The following is a 23,076-nucleotide window of genomic DNA, read 5'->3' on the forward strand; positions in this document are numbered from 1 at the left end:
AGATGCATCTGAGAGCAGCCAAACCTCTGTGTCATTTGCAGCCCTCCAGCATCTCTGAGCACATCCTGCTCTGCACACCCGGCTGGTTCCGCAGGTCCAGCGCAAAGGACTCACAGTTCAGGAGTTTAACAGAGCTGAGCAGAGGAAGAAGGGCAGCAGATGCCTGTCCTGTGCTGTGAATTATCAGCCCAGACCTCAGCAGAGGAGGCCCTGAAGGGCCCTTTGCAGGTAAGGCTGTTGGATCTGCCACCTGCCCTGATTTTGAGCCCTAACTGCTGCCCAGCTTGCAGGAAAGAGCTGTGCCACCCTCCTGCCTCAAGCCACTCACAACAGTCAGTGCCTGAGAGAACATTTGGGCTCTGAGCAGAGGGAACAGGAACCCAGCTGAAATGCTGCACTAAAAATAGCCCCATGTCTGAGTGGAAGCACACTGTGGCTGGCTGGGGTTTCACATCCCCGAGGAAGCCTGAGCCGAGCAGGGACCCTTCACTCCCTCCAGAGACACCCTGGGGACTGACCAGCAAATAAATGGCTTTCCACGGGACAACAATGGCTTCTGTGATCAATCTCCATGAGGTGTGGTTTGGTAGCTTTGCAAGAATCAAGCCAGCTGCCAGTATGGCCTGGAATAAATGAGAAAGCTGAAACAGGGCTGTGGGGATGGAGAGGTGAAACGCCAGGGCCAAGGAACAGAGCCCAGGCCACCTCAGCAACACTGCAGAGATGGGACTGCCTGGGAGGGACCTGGGGAAGGGTGACCCTGGGGAGCTGCAGGGCTGCCCTGCTTCGTGGCTGCTGCACAGGGAAGGAAATAAAGACAAGTTTAGGAAAGGGCTGATGAGAGAAGCACATCTGAGGGCATTTAATTTTAGTAGAGCCAGGCTACCAAGGATGTGGGTGTTTGTTCATTTGACTTGGCTGGTTCGGGTTTTCATGAAGTGCCTCCTAGAGCCACAAAAGCCAAACTCTAGATTAACCCAAATTTGCTGCCACAGTCACCTTACAGCACTCAGGATTGCAAATGCAGTCTGTACCAGACCTCATGTGTGCCTTCTCCACACAGAACTCCCTGGCTTTTCACTGTCCAAATGGAAAAGACAGCTCAAGGTGGATGCTGGGTACCACAGCCCAGACAGCCTCTGCCTCTGTACCCACTAGCCCATACCTGAGACCTGCCCCTCTGGTGCCTGGTGCTGGACCAGCCTCATCCATGTGCCCCTCCTGACACCCCAACCAGCATTCCTGCAAAGCCCTCATTATTGAGGCCATTGCAATGAAACATGAAGGAGGTGAATTAGGATTTCAGGGGCATTTCAGGTGTTTCACCTTCCCAGTGTCTGTCTCGGACATCTCACCCAGTGCAAGGGGGTTTTTCTGTGAGCCACCAAATGCTGGGCACTTACCCAACAGTGTGCCTGCAGTTTCAGTGTCTGTGGTGGGGTCAGAGACTACTGGGATCCTGGGGATGGTGCCTCACTGTCACAAAATATTATTGCTGATGGAAAAAGAAGTTTGTTGCTCACTCAAGAAAAATAAATCCTTGACCCTTTACAAGACCTGTGCAGTAGTGGCGCCGTTGACTCCTTGTGAAAGTGTGTGGGTGGGAAAATAATCTGTGCTGACTTTTCTGCTGGCTCTGTGAGCTGTGTCAGACATACACCCTCTCAATAGATGCCTGATAATGCTCAGCTACTCCTCTGCTCGCAGCCTGCAAGCCCCTACAGAAATACTGACTGCAAGCCTGGAATTAGAGTCTCCCACTCATTATTTGAGAAGGACGTGCCTTTCACAGCCAAGTGGCCTCTATTTGCTTGGGGGGAAACATGTGCTTATCTCTTATTTATGTGATTTATTTCTTGGGATTAATGCATCAAATTGGCTTGCTCCCAACCTCTCAGTAAAGTCCTGGTTTTTGTGGGGTTGTCCTGAACCACACAAAGTTTCACTGCCTGTTTTCTGAAACTGAGAGGAGGATTTTTATCTTGATCATAAAGCAGAAATTGGGGGTTTTTCAAATGTAAGGCAGTCAGCATTGTTTTGATCTGCAGGCAAATGATAGCCTTCTCTGAGTTCAAGGAGGGCTATTAAATCAGCCCTGTGGAGATAGAGCAAACAAAACCAGACCAAGCAAAGGAGAGAGGGGGAATGTTCTATTCACATAGGCACGAAAGCAGGGGAGGCAAGTTAATGATCAGCTCATCTGGGGTGTTTACTTTTGCATGCCACTGGGGTAAACAGAGCCATGTCATCCCTCCAGCCTGCTCTTGTTTATAAATACACAATAACATTTACAGCCGAGCTGGCTGCCCTGGGTCCTGGCTGGAGAAGCTGGAGGGGTCTCAGCTCCCACTCTTGCATGGGACAAGCCCTTCTTTTAGGGCTCTGCTGCTGCAAATCCACCTTCCAGCTCTGTGTTTCCATCTCTTTTTGCTGGAAGGCACAAGCTCACCTGCCAGCACAGTCCCTTGGAGATGCCTTTCTAAAAAACCTATGGCAACACCTTTCTCACCTGATTCCTGTGGATCCTTGGAGCTACCCCTTTGCATTGCTGGGTTCAGAGCAGCAGCAGGTCCCAGAGCCCCTGAGCACACACAGAGACCAACAGGCTCATCTTCCTGTTAGCCAGCCCACCACAATGGCAGTCAGAGTGAGGATTTGAAGTCATTGGTGTTATTGACTGCAGTTCATAGTTATCCTTCAAAGAAATCATATTTCACCTAAAACATAAAGTTTTTACAAATGCTATGAAGGTCCTGTGGATGCTACTATTCAGTGAAGCCCAGTGGAGGAAGCAGAACAGCAAATACTGGGTGATTAATTCACTGAAGCTGATAACTTAGTGCAATTTTTTTTGTCTTGGATTCATTGATCACCACAGAAAAAAATGAATGATCTCCCATTTTTTTAAGTTCCTGCCCTAGCTCTTGGTGCTGACCTGTCAGCACTAAAGGTACAGTGTGCTGTGAGTTTGGAATGTGCCTCCAGGAGGACGTGGCACGCGGGGTTTGTCTGCACACAGATTTGCACTGGCTAAAAGACACTGATGCAACTTCCTGTACAGACAGGACTGATGGTTTAAAGCAATTTTTTTTTTGTGGCTTACTTAAAACCCACTTCCAAACAATTAAAATTAATATTCAGCTTAAGACTAAGACACGGTGGTGGTCACATAGGTTTTTTCCCACCTTAAGTGTTGCATCTGTAGTTTAATCAGTGCAATTCCATGTGTGTCCTTATATCCATATCACACGTAAAAGTATGCACTGAATCTACACAATATTTCTCTGAGTAATGACTGATACTTATTATTATTATTGTGTTAAGTAATTTTGTTGACACATTTCTGCCAGAAATTGCATAGAAGGCAAGAAATTCTGCTTCTGTAAATTGTCAGGGTAGTTATCAGGGACTATTCATCCTAGTTTTTATTACTAAAGCCATAATCCCATAATGATGGAAAAGAAAACAAAATAAACTGCTGAATAAATTGGGAATAAATTGGTTTAATAAATTGGTTTCTATGGATATATGTTTACAGAAAGTTGTTGTTCACAGTGACAAATGCATCTCCCCATTTGCATCCGTCCCCCCAAGGGGACTAGCAGAGCCCTTAATCAAATTAAAAATAGCCAAATGAGCATCAGTGGGTTGTATGTTTCTGAGGGAGGAGCAGTTCTGGGTTGCTTGATGTCCCTCACCTATAAAAAGCAAGTAATGCCCGAGCTGGCATGAATGTTTGCAAGGATGTTGGCATGGATGCTGTCTCTTGTCATTGCACTGCTGGCATTTCAGCCTAATATCAAGATCAGCACAGGATAAAAATTGGAAAAAAATGTAATCACCAAGTGCTACATAATGAATGTGAAAATGCCAAACTTTGCACTGAACCTTATTCACAATAAATTATTCAACCAGCTGTAATCAAGGTCATTTCAATCTGAGAGCATTTTTTATTGAAATCCCCAAGAGGATTCAGGCCCACCATTCAGTGTTCATTGCCCAACAGCAAGAAAGCCACAATTGCTCTTGTGTGTCTGATGTCCCAGGGTGGTGAGGCCAGCCCCGTGAGGATGTGCCCACCAGAGCCCTGACAGAGCCCTGTCACCCGTGGAAGAAGCCAGCACAGCCTCTTTTTCGGGAATGTCAGACCAAAACGTGAATTCACATTTCCAAAACTGCCATTCCCCTCTGCTGGGGTTTGCTCAGTCCCTCTCCTCCATGGTGGCTCCAGGAGGATGTGCTCTTTGCTCCACAGCTTGAGCCCTTGGGTCATGAGGTCCCTGTGACTTCATGGAGCTCATGCATGGTGGCACCTGTGCCCACATCACAGGGACCAGCCCCTGGGGTTTGGAGCTGGGCATTGGTGCCAGGACAAGCCAGAACTGTCTCTGCTCTGCTGGAGCTTGGCTGGTCTCTGGGAAATTTGGCTGGGGCTCAAGCTTTTGTGATGGAGGTTTATCCATGCTGCTGCCGAAGCTGGAGAGAGTGGCTGAGTTTCCAGAGGGACAGCCTGCAGCAAGTACAGGGAAGCTGCTGACAAAGGGTCATGGGTAGAGAGGGGGATGCTCTGAAATGCATTGCTCGGCACATGGAGGACTGTGCAACATGGTTTTGTAGTTAAAGCTCAGGCCAAGGCCCCCAGAGACTTGAGCTCAGAGCCTCCAAGCAGAGCTCTGCATCCTTGTGCTCGCATTTCCCATCCACACAATGGGACAATGACCCTCCCTCGGCGCCTGGACGCCAGCAGGACAGTCCCCACAGCAGCTGTGACATGGACACACTGCTCTGCTAGGAAAGACAGACAAAGATGTGAAAAATTCTGGCTGTGCTTTCCTAAAAAAATGCTGAAGCTTTGCTGGACAAGACCTAGGGGTTCTCCCTGTGGCAGAACCAGAAGTAACTGTGCAAACTGCCCAGAGCAATTTAATTCCTTTTCTGGAGTGACTAACACCTCTATTATTCCCATCGGACTGCTGCAGACATCCTGCCACACAATTGTGTTAAACTCTGTGGTGAGAAAGATAACCAGGCCTAAAATTAAATCATCCAGCACATTTTAATATTAGCACAGGCAAAGAGTGAATTCCTCCCGGGTGAATTCACCTCTTTTTGGCAAAACCAGCCCTTGGTACCTCACCAGCAGCAGCGATGTGATGTGAATTATTTGTCTTTTTAGTTTGTGATCCCCTGGCCTGGACAGAGCCTACTCAGTGCAGGGACCTGCCCTGCTGTCACTGCCCTTCAGAGGGTGCTGAAGGAGGTCCCACGTGGGTCATTGCATTGCTCAGACAGCTGCAAATTTATTCAATGAGGACAAGCAGGCTGTGGACACTTAGAGTGTGAGCAGATACTCCCATGTGAATAACCTGGTTATAACCAGAGTCTCATGGCATTTTTGTCTCCAGGAGAAAAGACAGCAAGAAAGGCAGCACTGAGCTGCAGCAGGGATATCCCAGGCTCCGCTGGCTGCAACAGGATGGCTGCTCTGTTTTCTTTCAAATATAGTTTTCTGCCAAAAATAACCCTCTGGGGTTTGTCACGGTGTCTTTTTCATAGTGAACTCCAAAAGCAAGCCGGGCTTGGAGGTGCTGAAAGCTCCTTTGCAGGGCCTGGCAGGCAGCCTGGCACTTTGGGGCACTGCTCGCACCCGCTGTCTGCCCTCCGGCCCCAGCCAGGGGTTTGCTCACTCCGGCAGCCTGAGGAGAAGGACTGTGTTTCAGGAGATGGGGAAATATTAATTGATGAGCCCGCAAAGTCACTGCAGAGCTCCGGCCATGCGGAGGGATGTGGACTGTCCTCGCAGGCTGTGTTCTGACTGCAGGATCTGTTATCTCGGCATCTCTCACCGGATAAAGCGGCTCGGGGGCTGCTGATGGAGAGCCAGGGCAATGAAGGCTGCGTGGGACACCCGGACCCTTCCCCACCGGTCCTGCAGGCTCTGGGATGGGGCAGCAGGGTCTCGCCCACACCGGCACACACCGGAGCAGCCGGAGCCCTCGATCCCCGGCTTCCCGGTGGGATTTCTGCACTCTTGTGCTCCCTCTGCTGGTCCTCAGCCCGGCACCATTCCCGCACCGCTCCCGCACAGACCCCGCTGTGCTCGGCCCTCCCAGCCCTCGTGTTTCCCCCCGGGCTCCCCAGCACCAGCAGCACCCTAAGCGTGTCTCCCGAAGGAGAGGTCCCAGTGCCAGCCGGACAGACGGTGCTGCTGGGACTGCTCCAAGCAGGGCATGCCAGCATCCAGACGGGATCCGCATGTCCAGAATAAAAACTTTACAACGTGCTCTCGGGAGTCATACTGCAAGACATGGCTATGAAGAAGACAGCAAAGAGTGAATTGGGGCTGCAGTGATCACGGTGTTAAATTAAAGTTACACAGAGAGGACACTGGATTTATCAGCCCAGTTTTGTAAAAACACTGGGTAGCTTTTTGCACCAGCATCTCCACAGCTTGCACTGTTGCTATCACCACTGGTAGAGGCGATGTGCCCTGCTCTGACATTGTACAAGTACAGCTGGCCACCAACCTGCCACCAGCAGAGATGGAGGACAGCAGTTCAGAGCAAAGGCTGCAGCTCAGCACAGTGGCCACCAGACACCAGCCTGCTGAAGGGGACAAGAACACACCAAATCAGGCCAGGACATTGTGCTGCAAGGTCTGGTTTGCAGGCTGTGCTCCAGGACTGCATGGGGTTCTCCTGTTCTTTCTGCCTCAGCATTACTTGCCAGCTTTATTAGAAAGCTGGTTGTTGTTTTAAGGCTGCTTTCTAGCGGTTATTGCCAACAAGGGACTGAGGTGGGGGAGCTACTCTGCACGGCGCAAATGGCAGCTGCCAAGACACCTTCTCCAAGGCCCCATAATAACTTGGTTATGGCTCAGGCTGCCTCGTCTCAGCCAGACATCTCAGAGAGTGACCCAGCACGGGAGGCTGCAGCACAGCCGGCCCCCCCAGGTCAAAGTGCTGTGTCCCCATCCCTGTCCATGCACTGATGTCTAGCTGCTCCACTCACTGCCGTGGTGTGGTCCTGTTCCTGAGGTTCTGGGGACTCAGACAGGAGTTACTGCTTAGCAAAGGAAGAAATACCTGCCCCAAGCAAGTTAAACTCACTGTGCCCCAGGAGCAGCCCAACATGAAAGGGGACTCCAAAGCAAGGGGGAAGGAAAAGGACGTAAAATTAACAACAAAAACAATGCTGTTATCCTCACACAGCCTTCTCCTCCTGTCCGGCACTGCCACTGCACTCTGGAAGCCACAGTGACCCACTGTGCATCACTGACTGAGGAGGCAGTGCTGGGCACAGCCTTTACTCTGGCCTCTGCCACCACCACCCCAGAATCCAGGCAACTTGATGCAGTGTCCAAGTCCAGCCTTCTCTGAGGGCAACAGGCAGCCCAGCAGCTCCCAACAGCGCATGTTGCTGTTCAGAGGGTGCAGACACAGTATTTGAGAGTTGCTTTCCAGAGCAAACAATAAATCTTTAAAATAAGTGTGGGGTTCTCTGAAAGTCACTGAATTCAATGGCTGAGCCCTGCAACAAAGGCTCTTCCTGAGCGTGGTGGCTCTCTGCCCACCGCCCTCCCGGGGGGACGGCAGAGGCGGCAGAGAGGAGGTGAGTGCTGGCTCCAGTTTGTAAACTGTGACTGCTGGAGAAAACAAAACCTGAACAGAAGTTTCAGTAGGTCTCAGTGCCTTTCACTGACGCAGCTGCTCCCAGGGGTGACCAGCACCACGAGCTGCTGCTTTTCCCCAGCCCCAAGGCACCTGCCTGCCCATGGGGCACTCTGCTGAAGCCCTTTCATGGGGAGCTGCTGGTGCTTCTGCCAACACCAGCTGCAAGTGCTGGGTGATGCCCTGCAGACATTTCTCCTCGTGCAGAGCTCACAGTCGGTTTCTGCACATCACAGGGCTACTCCCATCTAACCACCACCTCACACCCCAAGTACCTTTAGGGTGTCCTGTTCTGCATTGGCAACACTGGCAGGGAACAGCCACCCATCAGTGCAGGCACCCACCGTGACCCCGAGCTGTGCTGCTAAAAGGAACCAGCTGCTTCTGCATTTTGCAGGTTGGTCCTTGCCTGAGAGGAGGTGAAACTCCACATCTGACTGACTGCTGCAGAGCCATAGAGGACCAGACAGGCACAACTGGTGTTCTACAGCACAGGGCATCCTCCAGGTGAAGCATCAGCACTGACCCTTTCACTTCATACAGACTTTTAGGCAAAATATTTTCCATAGAAAAATCCCTCATCTTTCAAAACTGATTCCTCTGCTTCCTCCAGAGAGCGTTTTTCTGGGGGCAAACAAACAGTTAAACACATGTAGTTGTCTCCCATGTTAATTCTCCTTGGTATCATGGACAGCTGATATCCTTTCAGGATATCATGAAACCACAAAGGCAAAGTAAGTGAAAGCATAGAAGAATCAGGGCTCAGATGGTGAAACTTTCTAAAATGAAAAAGTTTTCCTGTGATTGAGAATAGCCCTGTTATCTCTCAGGGAGGCAGCAAACTTTCCTCTCTGAAGAATAGGTAAGTAGGTAAACACCAAGTGGGGCAGTCTGGCACAAAGGTGCTCAAGGAGAAGTTCTACAATATATTGCCATACACTGAGAGAAACACATAAGCTCTTGTTAATTCTGCAGCAAAATTATTTTTCCAAATCTTCCCCAAACCAGATGTGGAAATATTTAGCTACCTCTGCACTCCTCCAGGCTCAAGACTGAGCTGTTCTGAAGCAGATGGGAGGCAGAGGGAGATGGAAACCGTGACTGGTTTCACTGAAACTCATAGATTTCCCAATTCGTGGTATCATTTACTGACATCATGAAACCAATTTGGGCTTTTTCTTCTGTCTCTTTACAGTTAGGTATTTTCACCAAGAGGATGAAATTTCTCTTTCTTGCAAAAAAATTGGATTTTTTTCCCTGCAAGAAGTACAGAAACGTAGATTTTTTTTTTCCCAGAAGAAAAATTGAGAATTAATTATTTTTTTTATTAGAATACTTTGTCAGATGTACTCAGTGCAAAATACTAAACTAAAAGGCAGCAGCAGCTTCAATAGCCTGTCTCATCACTGACTCTCCCAAATCACAAATCAGTCTGCAAAAGAGAAGGGAGGTCACCTTGCTTTCCTCCTCGGCTTCCCCCTGTGGGTTACACAGCTCTTCTCTGCTGGGTTTCTGTGTCTCCTGCCCCCTTGGTGTGCTCCCACGAAGCTGGGACACTCAGGACCATCCAATTCATGTGTCTGCTGGGGTGATGGGCTTCCTGGGAAGGGCTGAGCTGATCCTGGAACCCAGTGACTGCCATGCAGCTGTGGGTATCTCACCACTCTCCTGGGCTGCAGCCAGGGCACAGCAACAGGAGCTGCCCCACAAGACACTCTCCATGCCCCCTCCATTAAAAGACACTAATTATTTTTCGCAGTTTTCAGCACCCGCTGAAATAAATAATGTTGGGCAGACATAATTACACACACTTTTCAAGCTGTGCAGCTCTCAGGGTGGGTGGGGATTCTGCCGTGCACAGTGTTGGGACGCACACGTGCATTCCTGCAGGGAGCTCTGCTCTGTCCCTTCACACCTGCTCGAGTTGCCCCCAGCAGCACCATTCCCAGCAGGGCAGGCTTTGGGGCTGGCACGGGGCCTGATCCTGCACCCCATCCTGAGGGCAGCCTGGAGGCACTGCCACTGCCTGCACATCCTCCCTGTTCCCCATGAGAGCTTTATCACACCCACTAAGCTTGACATTTCATAAAGGAGAAAAATTAATGAAAGACGAGCAGAGAGAAGCACTAATTTAGGAAAAGCACTAATTAGACGTATTCTGGGTGGTCTCATTTTGGCGTTCTGCCTTTTGGGCTAGACAGGTTTTGCTGCCGCTTCCCTTTCTCACACTTTTTCTCCTCTCTCACCTTTCCCAGCACCTACAGCCATCCCTGCAGGGGATTTCTGTGCTGTTGGGCCCTGGTGTCTGGGGGTGCTGGCTGCCCCTGGACTGGGTGCAGGACTTCCCTCCATCTCCCCAGGCTGTTGCATCCTTCCCCAGCACACAGTGCTCTGAACACCTGCACTGTCACAGAAGCCAGGGTGGGTCACAGGTACAGACACACCAAGGCATGGGAAGCCCCAGGGATGACTGCAGCTTTCAAGAGACAGTGTTCAGTGATGATTGAAACAGACACACACACACACACACACACATATATATAATACTACTCCCTTCTCTACAAATAATGTTACAGTTTGCATTTTCAATGGCAAGGATAAAGCTCTTAACAGAATTCACTGGAATTGGGCCAGGCGTGGCAGCTAAGTGACTGATATTCTGTCCCAAAAGACACAATTGTATGTGAATTTGCAAAGCAGTGTGTGGAGCAGTCAATCTACATGCAGGCTTTGGCCTCCTGCTCACACAACATCTCTTTGCACCCAGGACAATATGAGAAATACAATTTGAAGCCTGTTTTGCTTCTGCACTTTGAGTTGCTGAACTAATTCCTGGTGCAAACCTGCAGTCTTACACAGAAAGTCAGGTCTTGCATGGCTTTAAATTCCAGATTTATCCCCAAAGTTTCCATGCTAGTTGGAGGCACCGTGAGATTAAAAGCATTTAAAAGAAAGGAATATGTGAACAAAGTGCCTCCCTGTGAGCTCTGCCAGCATTGATGGTAGGGTATGAGCAACAATTCTTCATCCTGCTCCTCAGAATGAAAAACACTCTGTAGTACAGCAGGTGCAACTCAAGGTAATTGAGTAATTAAAAAAACCTGAGCAATTTAGGGTAAAAAGCTTGTGTAAAGGTATATTGTGCCCTGGCCATATAGAAACTTAATTAATGTATATCCCCAGGAGCAATGCTTGTCTTCCTGTTAAAACTCTGCTAATAGGATGACTGGAGCACAGCCAACCTGCACACCCAGTGCCATGATTTCCTTCCCCCCCCGGAACACAGCACAAGCAGCTGGGATCAGCACAAAATGGTTATACCAGCTCAAAAATGCCTTATTAGAAAGCAACACCTCACTTCAGAAAAATGTCAGTTTCCAGGAGTATCATCAACAAACCCCAGGATTTTCAAAAGCAATCAAAGTCTCCTGAGATAAACTTTCCCTAGGCATGGTCCAAAGCCACCAAAGCAAGTGGTCTTGGGCTGGAGAGCCACAGAGCTGCATGACACTTCCCAAAGCCTTCCCATTCCATCCCAGGGTGGGAAACCAGGGAAATGGCAGCAGTCAGAGAGCTTGGGACTGGTATGCTGGGCTCTCTCCTGCATTTGGACTCTTGTTCCTGTCCTGCACAAGCCCAGCCCATCTCTCTGAAATGCACTGCTTGGGGTTTTTTTGGACTATTCTAGGAGCTACGCTTTAGGAATTAATACATTTTCCAGGTGAAAAGGTAGGAGCCAGACCATCTTTCCTAGAAGCAGGGCCAAGGGCATCTAAAGACAACCACTAATCTACCATTTCAGACTCCCTGCATGTCTAAGGAGTTCCTCTTGGAGCTATTGCCTTGAATTATACAAAATGGCTCTGGGACAGTATAATTTAAGACTATGTGTCACATGGCAGAGGTCCATGGGATGGTCACGGAGCACAATACATAAAATGTTCAGCTAGAAATATCAGTTTTCCTACAGTATCAGCATAACAATAACTTTTGCAACTGTCTGATGTTGGGACTGGTTTGTATTGCAAATGTCCTTGTCTAATCTACAGCTCTGTATTAAATAACACATTATCCTATCATGACATTTGGCTTTGCCAAGAGAGTACAATATTTATATGTACATGCCCACAACACTGTATTTCTGACAGAACACTGTATCAATGACAAATTGCAGGTTTGGTAACACAAGTCAGAAAAAGTTTTAAGCGTGCTGGCGTTGGGGAAGTCAGAGGAGCTTGTTTACATATAGAACAATCACAGGAACAGGCAAAATTATTGTGTGCTGATAAATATTGATCTTCAAAATTGTAAACACTTTTGCATGAAGAAGCTGGAGAGCTGCTGTAACAGTTAATTGCTCAATGCTATTTCAAATCAAAATGCAAAAATTGCTTTCAAGATGTGAGCAGCTCTTCACTCATGAGTTGGGACATCTTCAGCTGATGCCATTTGCTCAAGGACAGTCAGCAGATACCTCCAGAGCCAACAGGCTGATGGTCATCTCACACAGACAACACTTCTGCCAGAGAGAAAAAAGTGGGAAGTGCTTCAGCCCTTTCTGGAGTGACCTTGATGTGCAACTTCCCTCTCACCCCTTTGACCTCTGCTTTTTGTATCCTGCCTCTGTCCCCTCTCAGACTCCATGGGAAAACAGTGATTTTGGGTTGTAATCCTACAGCAGCATCTTCTCCCCTGCCCTCCTTTCCATGCTTGCTGTAGTTGATGCATGCATGGGGAGAGCTCCCAGAAGAGTCAGAAATATAGAGGGAAACGGCTCTGAGCTGAGCCCAGGCTCTGAACAGCCAGTTCAGAGTGCCAAGGGCTTGCCTGGGACAGGCTGGAATATCTCACTCTTCCCCGCCCTGAATTTAGTTAGAATGTTTTACAGGCAGTTTTCTATCGAGATGTCGGCCGTGCTATCAACCCACCCCCTCCCCTGCACATAATCAAAATATTTTGATAACCAAAAAATGTCAGGCAATACAGCACATTTTGCAGTAAATAAATACAGCAAATAACTGCAAAGGCAAGGAGGGGAGGACTGGGGAGCTGGTGCCTCTGCTGAAGGCTTCCATCTCCAAACAACAAAAAGATCCTTTAAAATTAGTGTTTCAATAAAAACCACATATTTTCTAGAAAAAAATTTCTTTCTCTCTAGTGAAAGGAAGGAGGCTGATGGGAGGGAATGTCATGCTACTGGTTCACACCTCGAGAGCAGAGCACAGGCCTGGCACAGCCGCGTGTGGGCCCGGCAAGGCCCGGCCGCTCCTCGCGCCAGACAAGGAGCAATTCCATGATCCTCACACCAGATACGTGTGACAAATTGCAATGACAAGGCTGCACTGGCAGGCTGGATGGCGGGTGGTGAAATCCCTGTCCAGACAGTGCTACGCTCCGGGCACTCTTTGAGCCAAAGGAAGGCGGGAGATGCTGCCAAAACCCTACCAGCATGGCCACCACAGCCATCTTCCACACTGCAGAGTGGCTGAGGAGGCTAAGAGCACCAACGGGGCCCAGGAAGCCAAGGCTGGGACTGTCACACCACACACAGAGCTGGGGGAGTTGCGGAACGCCAGGGCTGGTGCACAAGGGCAGATGAAGGAGACATGGAAAGAAACCAAGCACTAACCCACTGTTCAGCCTGGTCACAAGGGACTGAAAGGCTGGAGGAAGGGTTAGTGCAGAAGTCAGAGCTCAGTTTACTGTGCTGGAGGGGTAATGCACTAAATAAAAGACCCTGTTCCCCATCCTACACACCAGGAACCCCGGTTCTGTTCATTGGCAAACACAAGGAGCTGTGGCTGGACCCACACCTGGTCCTTTCCACTGTCCCACCTGCACTCCCTGTGCCCTACACAGACCCCCTTGCCCATGCTAAGCCCAGTGTTAGGATGAAGTCAGGGACTGGCTAGACACTCCTCCAGAAGCAGCAATTTATTAGCCCAGTAGCAGTGGAAAGTTTCCAGGCTGGGCAGGATGCTCGGGCAGTGAGGCCGGCTGGGACTGGGGGCTGCCCAAGGCTCTTGCTGCAACAGGAAAGCAAGGGCAGCATGGCAGCACAGCTCTCAGACCCCAGGGGCTGCTTTTGAAGAGGTGTTTCTCTTCAGCTGTTTGTCCCCTCCAATGTCATTTGTCTTACCAAGAGCCCTCCTCAAAGGACAGGTAACCTCCAAGTTTTTTTCCTTATTCTTCTTGCACTCACAGAAGCAGATGCAAGCCCAGCATTTGGGCTGGTGCTGGGCAAGCAGAATTGGTCTCCTCAAAGAGTTTCCTGCCTTTACCACCAGCGTGCAGCACAGAAGGAGTGGCCACAGCTCAGCCCTGTGACAGGGAACAGAAGCATCTCAGCAGGCCACATTTCAGATGTGTGGTGGGGGATGTTTATTTTTTTAACCAGTTCCATGGCTGCCACCTCCGCAAGGGCATCACATTCTGAGTGTCTGACAAGCCCCAGCCTGGCTGGGTGTCTGTATCCTGAGGCAAGGGAAAACCAGAGGGTCTCAGAGCATCTCCATATTCCCTGGAATGGGACAGAGATGCCCCGAGAGCCAGGGGACAGTGACAAACGGGACCCAGGCAGGGCCCCCACAGGTGTGCCCGTGGGAGGGCGAGCAGCAAACAGCTCTGCTGGGGTATTTTGGGCTTTTTGTTTTCAGCCCCAGTGATCCGTGGGGTGCATCTCTGCTCAGCAGCAGCAACCATACAGCATCCATCTGCAAAAACACCCCAGCAAACAGAACCCCTCGCCCTCCCCCCGGTCTCTGTGAGCAGCATTCATTCCTCGCTCTCGCTGTAGATCCGGCATGCCGAGTCCTTTCTCCCCAAGAGTATTCTCCCTTTACAAAGCAAGATCATAAAGCAGTGACATAATCCAAGTTTGGCAAACACTTCTGCTGATGTTAAGCCAGTGCCTTTCGTGGTTCTCACTGCAGCTTTTGAGGCCATGATATACATGGCGCAACCAGCTGATTAAATGTGCAGGAGCCTCCCAAGATACCATTTCATCCGAAACGCTGACATTTATATTTGACTTCCAATAAGTGTGGGGCGCTTTTTAAAAAATTTTTAATTAGTTCTCACAAGGGTGGGAGTCAGACACAGCTACACAATGAAGTTCTCCATAGAATAGGTATGATTCAACCAGATGACTCCTGGCCAGACTTCCTAACCCATCTACCTTGCAGTGGAGCCTCGAAGCCAAATTAATTAGAGGCCACCCACAAGTAGATGTGATTCTGTGTAGGTGAATCTCTTTGCCCATTCATTCCCTACCACATCTGCTGAGATCTCAGCATTCATGCTAAGGGTGAGTGGGAGGGCTCTGGTGCTAAATAAATGACTCGATTCGTTTCGTTTTGGCACCAAGACTTAGCCAGCCAGTGAGGCCGAGTAGTAAACAATAGTAATGTGGAAAAAAAGTTTAAAAAAAAAAAGAAGCAGCATATAAGATGCCTCAATGAAGAGGTGTGATTGTTGGCAAAATGTGTCCCATTTGAGTTTATGGGATGTACAGAGTCTTTTTATTAGGGATACTTTTTGCTATTAGCGTAATAAAAAAGGACCAATTGTTTCTGCCATCTGAGAAAACTCTTGGTGGAACAGGCATAAATCCAGGAATAATTAAGAAAATAATAGTGCACACCCAACAAGAAAAACATTATTTGTTTAAAGATGAAGTCCCTCTAGAATACTTGGTAGTGATTGTGTTTCTTTCAAAAGAGGGGGAAAAACCCTTCTAAATGAAAAGCAGCAGCCATCAACTCATCTCTAAGATCTCGAGTGGAAAAAGCGTGGGGCTGTAATCCCCCTCAGTGGTGAGGCTTTTCCGTTTTCATCGCTCTTATCAGCCTTTGCAAGTTGCAAAATAAAAGTGTTTTGCCCCTACATGTTTCCATCAGAGGATCAGAAGCACTTCACAAAGCAGAATTAATTGAGCTTCGCTGCTTCACCTGTGAGAGCAGAGCAATTATTTAGCAACAGGGTTTGGGGGGTTTTTTGCTGTTTGGGGTGGGGGTAGAAATAAAAACTGCAGGAAGAATTCAAACCCACCAGGCCAACAAGAGACTTGGCAGCTTTAACCACTTCCAAAGATGAATGTGACAAATCCGCAAGTTTCTGACCACCAGATCTGGGTTCTCCTTTTGGAAGGCAACATTTTGCCTCAGCATCACTTTTCCCAGGCCTCAGCTTGCCAGGCTCCCCGCTGGCACAAATCACCATTCTCCCAAGTTCTGACTCCTCACATTTAAAAGTCTCTGGAAAACCACATCTCCAAAGAGCCCATCCTCCCTGGGAGCGTGTCGTGGTGCCATCGCACACCCAGGATTGCACTGTGGGCTCCGAAATCCTGCTCCCATTGCTCCTGTGTGACTCCGGGCAGGTTATAAGGCTGTGCCGGCTGGACGTGGGGAAGCTTGCAGGTTGGAGAAACGCAGACTGAGAATCAGAGCTTGTGGAGAACTTAGCATCACAGTAACGGGGGGAAAAGAGAACAGTTTTAAGTCTCGTTCTGGTGTCGTGTGAGTGCATGGACAGAGCCACACTGAGTAACAAGCCATCAGCTTTTCCCCGAGTGGGGCTGGAACAGCATCATCCATTTCCCGTCTGGGTTACAAGGGGCCATAAACCCCGGACAGAAGAGCCAGCGAAACGAACTGGCTCGCACGAATGGCGAAGCTGAGCGTCCCCATCGCTCCCGCGCGGCTCTCGTGTTTTACATACATCTGTTTACTTTTCCCCTAACTGAGGTGATTTTTTCTCTGCACGCGGCTTGCGGGGGCGCGGCCGTCCCGGCTCACCGCCCCGGACTGGGGGCAGGTGAATGCTCGCCCCGGCGCTCCCCGCAGCCGCTGCCCGGCAGGCCCCGCAGGCAGAGCCGAGCCGAGCCGAGCCGAGGCGTGCCGGGGGAGGAGTCGCCCAGCCCGGCCCGGCCCGGCCCGCCCCCGCTCCCAGCAGCCTTTGCAGCCGCCTACAATGAAATTTGCGAAGTTTTTTCGGTTTCGGCGCCATTTTCGAGTGGACTCGGAGGTGAGGCGGGAGGGCGCGCGGGGCGGCGCGGCCGGGGCGCGGCGGGGGCGGCCGGCGGCTTTTTTAATTTTTTTTTTTCTTTCGAGCCGCGCCCGCCCCCCGCAGGTGGGGCTCGGGGTTGATTTTTCTTCTTCTTCTTTTTTTTTTTTTTTATTTTTTTTTTTTTTTTTTCCCGTTTCCCTCTTTTTTAAACCGAACGCGGGGCACCCCGCGGTCTGCCGGCCCGGCGCGGAGTCTGCGCGCCCCCGCACGTAGAAAACAGTTTTACGCGTTTAAAAAAGTAATGCTGGTATAACCAAAGAATAATTCTCCGAAATAATTTAAAATGTTAAAGAAAATCCAACCGGCAGTCAGCTTTTGCTTTTTTTTTTTCTTTTCCCCTCGCTGGTTGCTCGCTTTGTACAGGAAATTTGAATATCCTGGCAAGGGCCAGCTTCCCAGGGCAGCCTCGCAGCTCTCTGGGAGCTGCAGTGATGGAGCAACATGCACAGCGCTGAGACTTTTCCCTCTGTAATTTATCCTGTGTACAATATTTTTCCCGTATATGCATCGGGTATATAAAGACAATTTTTTTGCATTTGGAGAATGAGTTTTCCAAGGTTAAATCATTAATTGCTCCCCCCAAAAACCAGAAATTCTGCTTGTGTGTCTTATGCGTGTTAAGTGTAGGTGAGGGACCAACTGCCAAGTTTCATCATCTTCTGTTCTGAAGAAATCCAGAGAACTCACCGGCAACTGTGAAAGTCTGTATTTAGTTAATCGACTTTGGTGGGAAATACAGTAAAACTCAGCTGCTAATGCAGTAAACGTTTTTGAAATATAAGAGGGAAGATTTAAGTAATGCTTCACGCAAACTTAACCCAAATCTAAAAAGGAAAAAAAAAAAAACCTGTGTGCTTATGTTTTGAATTATTGTTCATCTGACCAAAAAAAGAAATAGGTTTTTTTGTTTGGCTTTTTTTCCTGTTCTTAACAAATAAACTTTATAGAAATTGGGCTTCCAGATATGACCCTTGTTGTTTAGAACTGGATGAGATGACAATGCTAAAACTTGGAAGTAACAAAAAGCATCATACTTTTCTTCTCCTCAGCAGTGTTGAGAAAAAACTGTGGATCCTGGAATTTTACTGTGGATTTTACTGGTTTTCTGGAGTGCTGTAAGTTGAAGTCTCGTCCCACAGGCCTTTCCAAGCACCAGTAGCTCCCTGTCCCACTAACACCCCCGCCTCGGTAAACACAGCTGATCCTGCTGCTAACAACCTCGGGCTCGAGTTTCACAGCGAGTGAAGTTAACGAATTCATTTTTTGCCTTATTTCAGTCTGCCCTTTGTAGCTGCAGTTTGGTCTCGGGTGCTGTGCCCCACCTCGGAGCGTGTCGATGGCGTGTGGTTTAGCGCGGGGAAGGTGCGCCGAGCTGGAGGGAAAACGTGCTGGGCTCTAGCCGAACTCTCTGCTGCCTCCCTGGCCCTTTTATGGGCAAATTAGCGAGGAAAAAAAAATTATTTTTGGTGGAGCGCGTGAGGAACGACTCGCTCTCACATGGCTTCGACAAGAACAGGCAGGAAATAGATTTTCTGCCTTGGTTTTGTGCCCCCAGGAGTGAGTCGTGGCTGGGCAGAGCGGCGGTGCTGGGTGATGGGGAGATGCACAAATGAAAGCGGCTTGGCTGCGTGCAGCTCCCACTGCCCGGGCTCCTCCACAGCCCTGCGAGGCAATTCCTGCCGGGAATGGCAGGGCTGGAGCCATGTGGTGGCTGTCGATCAAGCAGCGCCTCTGATCCCGGCCGTCGGCCACATCTGTAAATATTCGGACGTGACTTTGGTTTAAACCTCATTGTTCAGAAGGAGGCAGCAACGAAAGTGTTGGGATTTTTCAGAGGCAGGCAGATATGAAGTGTTCTGGTGGCGTTACTCACACCCTTATTTTCGTTTTGTCACCGTAAATTTGCCTCGCTGATGAGTGCCTGGGACTTTCAGCTGTAATGAGATGATTTACTTTAGTCTTTTTGTAAAATAGTAAATGCCCTTTTTTTTTTTCAATTGTTTCAAATGAGAACAATGACTTCAGGATTTGTTTGTGCATGTCTCCTAGAAATTGTTGGTTAGCAGAGCTGGGGTTTTTGTTCCTATTTTTTTCTATATATAGGAAATGTTTAATATTTACTTGTCGTTGAGCTCACCTAGTTGTGAAATGTGTGGGTCAGTAAAGGCTCTGTATGCAAATCTGTCCTGTCATGGACTCCTGTATTTATTTACTTTCCTTTCCCGTGGCACTCCTTCTCACATTTTTTCCCTTCTCTTTTTTTTCTGGTTAGTGTCAGTGAGGAGGGATGAGGTTGTATTTTAAGGGAATCCAGTATTTCAGAGGGAATTTGTCTTAGTTTTTTGTGTGTGTTTGGGATTGGAGGGGGGGGTGTTTTTTACTTAATTGCCCAATATACTTTGGCAAGCAGAAGTTGCATAGTTTTGTGAATTGCATTAATGGTTTTCTGCATGTTCAAATTCCCCAGTTATTTGGGGGATTTAATTAAACCTCTGTAGGTGGCTGGCTTACGTAGATGACAGGTAGAAGTTTCTATTTCTAGAAGGAGCTGGTGCACACACTGCAGGCGTGGAGCTCCTGGCAGCAGAAGGGCTGTTGCAGGGCTTTTGCATTGAGGCAGAGCTTTTGGGGCAGTTCTTCTCGTGTTTGGGGTTACCAGTGGGCAGGACACCCCTGTTCTGGCTGTAGTGAGGTGCTGCTTGGAAGCTGAAGGTGCTCCTGGGATGACAGTGAGGGAGGGCACTTGTGGTGTCACCACAAAAGCATCAGCCCCCAAACAGCCTCTCTGCATCTCATCTCCTGCCCTAGGCCTGGTTTATCACCTAAACCAGCATAATTAAGATGTTTCCTTTGCTTTTAGTCTGCCAGGACCAGTAGAGTTGTTCTTGCTGCTGCTTTAGGGAGGAAGGTGCTGGCCGTGGTTGTGCTCAATGGCTTTCCCACCAGCCCAGAGCTGCCCCTGGTTTTTCTGGCTGTCTCTCCTTGCTCCACAGCACCTGGGTGGTGATTTGGTGTGCCTTGGGTGCCACTGCCCAGGGTCACACTGAGCCAGTGGTGCCAGGAGCCCCAGCTGCAGGCATGGGGAGGATGGAGAGAGGAGGGATTTAATTACTCTGCTGCACAGTCTGTCCTATCTGGAGCTGAAAACTTGATCTATTTATTTTTTTCTTCCCTAATGTTAAAAATACTTGTACCTGTCTGTGTGTGCCTTGGAAGGGGACGTGCCCAACAGCCCTGGTCCCCCTCCTGGAGCTGCCCCTCTCTGCCATTCCTCTCAAACCCTTTCTGTTGCTTTGCAGCTCCCACTGAAGCAGCAGTCTGGCTCTCCAGAGTGGCTGTGCAGGAGCTGATGTGCCTGTGTTGAGGTGAGTTGGGAAGGTAAGCTCACGTCCCACCTGCTCCAAAATACCTGCAGCATCTGTGTCCCTCTGGGTAAATGCAGTCCCTCTGACACACATGTCCCTTCTTGGTACTGCAGGTAATACCTGGGAGATGCTCAGGTGAACTCAAATTACCCTGTTCAGCTGGCAATTTCTGATGTAAAGTTGAGTTTACAGAGCACAAACTAAGTTTGAAAGAAGCTGAAGTTGGAGATGGGATAATTCAAGCATGGAACTTTTTATTGCATGAAATATTGATGCAGTCATGTCATAAACGTGCATATTTTCTCAGATATTTGCCTATCCCAAATTTCCAGTTACCCAACACTTGGTGTGACTGTTGATTTCCCCTCTGTGCTAGAGGCTGGTGGAGGTGTATTGAACCCTTGCTTTAAAAATCCTCCTTACTGAAAAGAGCTCTTGCCCTTGTTGAACTAGGCAAAAGTCTGGTTTATATAAATATAAAAAACATTAATTAAAATGTAAACCTCAGGCCACTATCAAAATGGATTCTAAAGCTGAACGTGTTTGCTGTTGCTTTTTTCTTTTGGATTCATTTGAAGAGATGAAAGAAATAAGATTGCACAGGTAGAGTCGAGTAAAACATCGTTGCAGAAGTAATTAATGGTAATATTTTGTGGGGGGTGTTTTGATTTAGCTGGTCCAGGCTGAACACTGGGCACGTGTTTGCTTTGCAGCAAGTAGCAGCTGCTCATGAGGGAGTTGGCCCTGGTGCTGTCAGTGTTGAGGACACTGAAGTGGTGAAAATATACTGTTTTTTTGTTGGCAAATATTTGATTTCAAATTTGAAATTGCTTGGCATGAGTCACGAGAGCTTTTGAGAATCCTATTTTTAAGTTTGCAGGAGAGGCAGGGACTCGGTGGCGCGTCGGGCACGAGGGGATGGCACAAGAATTCAAACCCAGGGCGTCATTTCTGACATTGTTCAGGTTTTTTTGTGATGCTGCTTTTTAAGAAAATGAATTGAAGGAAGTTGTCCCATAACTGGTGGGGCGGGGGGGTTGAAGGTTGAAAGGAAATACAAAAAATATCAGTCTGTCTGCACGGCTCCTGTGCAGCCCAGGCAGGCTGGTGTGTGAGTGCCACTGGCTGCAGCCCCTCCCTGCCCTGCTCTGGTGCTTTCTGCTCTGGTACAGGCAGGAAATGTGATGAAGTTCCAGAGATCTTTAATTTCTGATCATATAAGGCTTGTCCATTCACATGGTAAATAAGCATTTTATACTCGTCTTAAAAATAAGGATTTTTTTTATGTTTCTCAGAAGTCAAATTGAGCTGAATGCAAGTATTTTAAGCAAAATTTAACAGGTTTCAACTGTTGGAATATGGATTTATTTATCTGAAATGTTAACATTGTGACTTCTGGAAAATCCATAATGTTCAGCATCACTTAAGAGGAAAGTACAAGGTAATATTTCCCCACAGACCAGTTGGAAGGGCTATGAAGTTCTGCAGGCTCTTCACAGTAGCAAAAGCAACAGATCTTCTGGATCTAAAAGTGTGCTATTTGTTGGGACTCAATACTAAGTGTGGTTTGGGGGAAACAGGTAATTTCTGACCTTGTTTCTGAAATTGGTTTGTTTGCACTGTATAACTGCTTGTTCTCTTATAGTTACAGACTGTCTGATAGCACCTGTGAAGAAAAAACCCTGTCCTGTGGTGGTAATGCATGCATGTTAAATGTCTTCATTGTAGAGCGTTCTTCAGTTCTTTATATCATGGCTTAAAAAAAATTATATATATATATATTCAAAATACCATTTGGAATGTCAACATTCAGTGGGCTTTGAGGAGATGTAGCAGCACATCATGGTTTGTAGGGACAAGGAGATACAGACCATTCTGGGCTGCCTCATTACCTCAAGGATAAGACAAGACAGTGAGCTTCTGGTTATCATAGATGTGGAAGCTAACACATTCCCATGTATTCATTAGTTCAGGTATGTGGAGACACGTTCTCTTGGTGCTTGTACTGTGCACATCCTTTACATCCCCTGGGAGCTCCTGTGTCTGGCCCTGCAGGCAGGAAGGACTTGCAGCTCCTTTTTGTTCTCCAACACGAGCATGACCACATCCTATATATCCACATCCTCAGCTATTGCTCTTTGGGCCTTTCCCTGGCCAAGGATCAGCCAAGGGACCCTTGCCCTGTGTTTGGGGCAGAGAGGGGGGTCTGGAGGCCGTGGAGAGCTGTCAGCAGTGCTCTAGCAGCACGTAAATACTGGAGTTTGGGATTGCCTGTTGCTCTCCAGTATTGCATTGCTGCTTTAGTGAGGCTGGAAATCTGTCCCTGCCGCAGGGCTCTGCCTCTTGGGGTCCCTCTGTGGCACCCCCACGGTGCTTCCCACACTGCAGGGGCCCCTGACTCCCACCCCAATAAACCCCACACTGCAGGGGCTCCTGGCTCCCACCCTCATCATCCCCACACTGCTGGGGCTCCTGGCTCCCACCCCAATGACCCCACACTGCAGGGGCTCCTGGATCCCACCCCAATAAATCCCATGCTGCAGGGGCTCCTGGCTCCCACCCTCATCATCCCCACACTGCTGGGGCTCCTGGCTCCCACCCCAATGACCCCACACTGCAGGGGTTCCTGGCTCCCACCCCAGTGACTCCCCTCCCACCCCAATAAACCACTGCGGAGGCAGCAACCAACGAGGGCTTGGTGTGGTCAATGGGGAAGGGCAGGGGCTGCACCCCAGCACTGCTGCTGGGTACCCACTGTCACACCTGGGGAGGGGGTGTGGGGGACATTGGGGGGTGCAAGGGTTGGTGGGGAGCAGAGATTCAGCTGGGTGAGAGGGAGGGACACTCGTTGTGCCTGGGGTGCTCAGGGGGAAGCTCTGCTTTCCCCAAATTTCTGCAGCTGTCCCTCAGGTACAGCTGGCACACTTGGGCCATGGTGGAGAAGGTTTGGAGCACCTGAGGCTTTGCCTGCA

At 49.0% G+C, this 23,076-nt stretch overlaps 1 long non-coding RNA gene across 2 annotated transcripts; it reads left to right on the forward strand.

Moving 5' to 3' along the window:
* The first annotated feature begins 16,637 nt into the window (after positions 1–16,637).
* Positions 16,638–21,894, forward strand: LOC120508774. 2 transcript variants are annotated; one of them, XR_005629081.1, is made up of 3 exons: positions 16,638–16,697; positions 17,792–17,854; positions 20,039–21,894. It is a non-coding gene; the product is annotated as an uncharacterized LOC120508774 (long non-coding RNA). The 2 variants fall into 2 exon arrangements; XR_005629082.1 differs by having other exon boundaries at positions 16,655–16,697; positions 17,789–17,854.
* Positions 21,895–23,076: the final 1,182 nt, after the last annotated feature.

The sequence above is a fragment of the Passer montanus genome, unplaced genomic scaffold (assembly GCF_014805655.1).
Source record: "Passer montanus isolate IOZ18808 unplaced genomic scaffold, ASM1480565v1 scaffold49, whole genome shotgun sequence".
Lineage (NCBI taxonomy): Eukaryota > Metazoa > Chordata > Aves > Passeriformes > Passeridae > Passer > Passer montanus.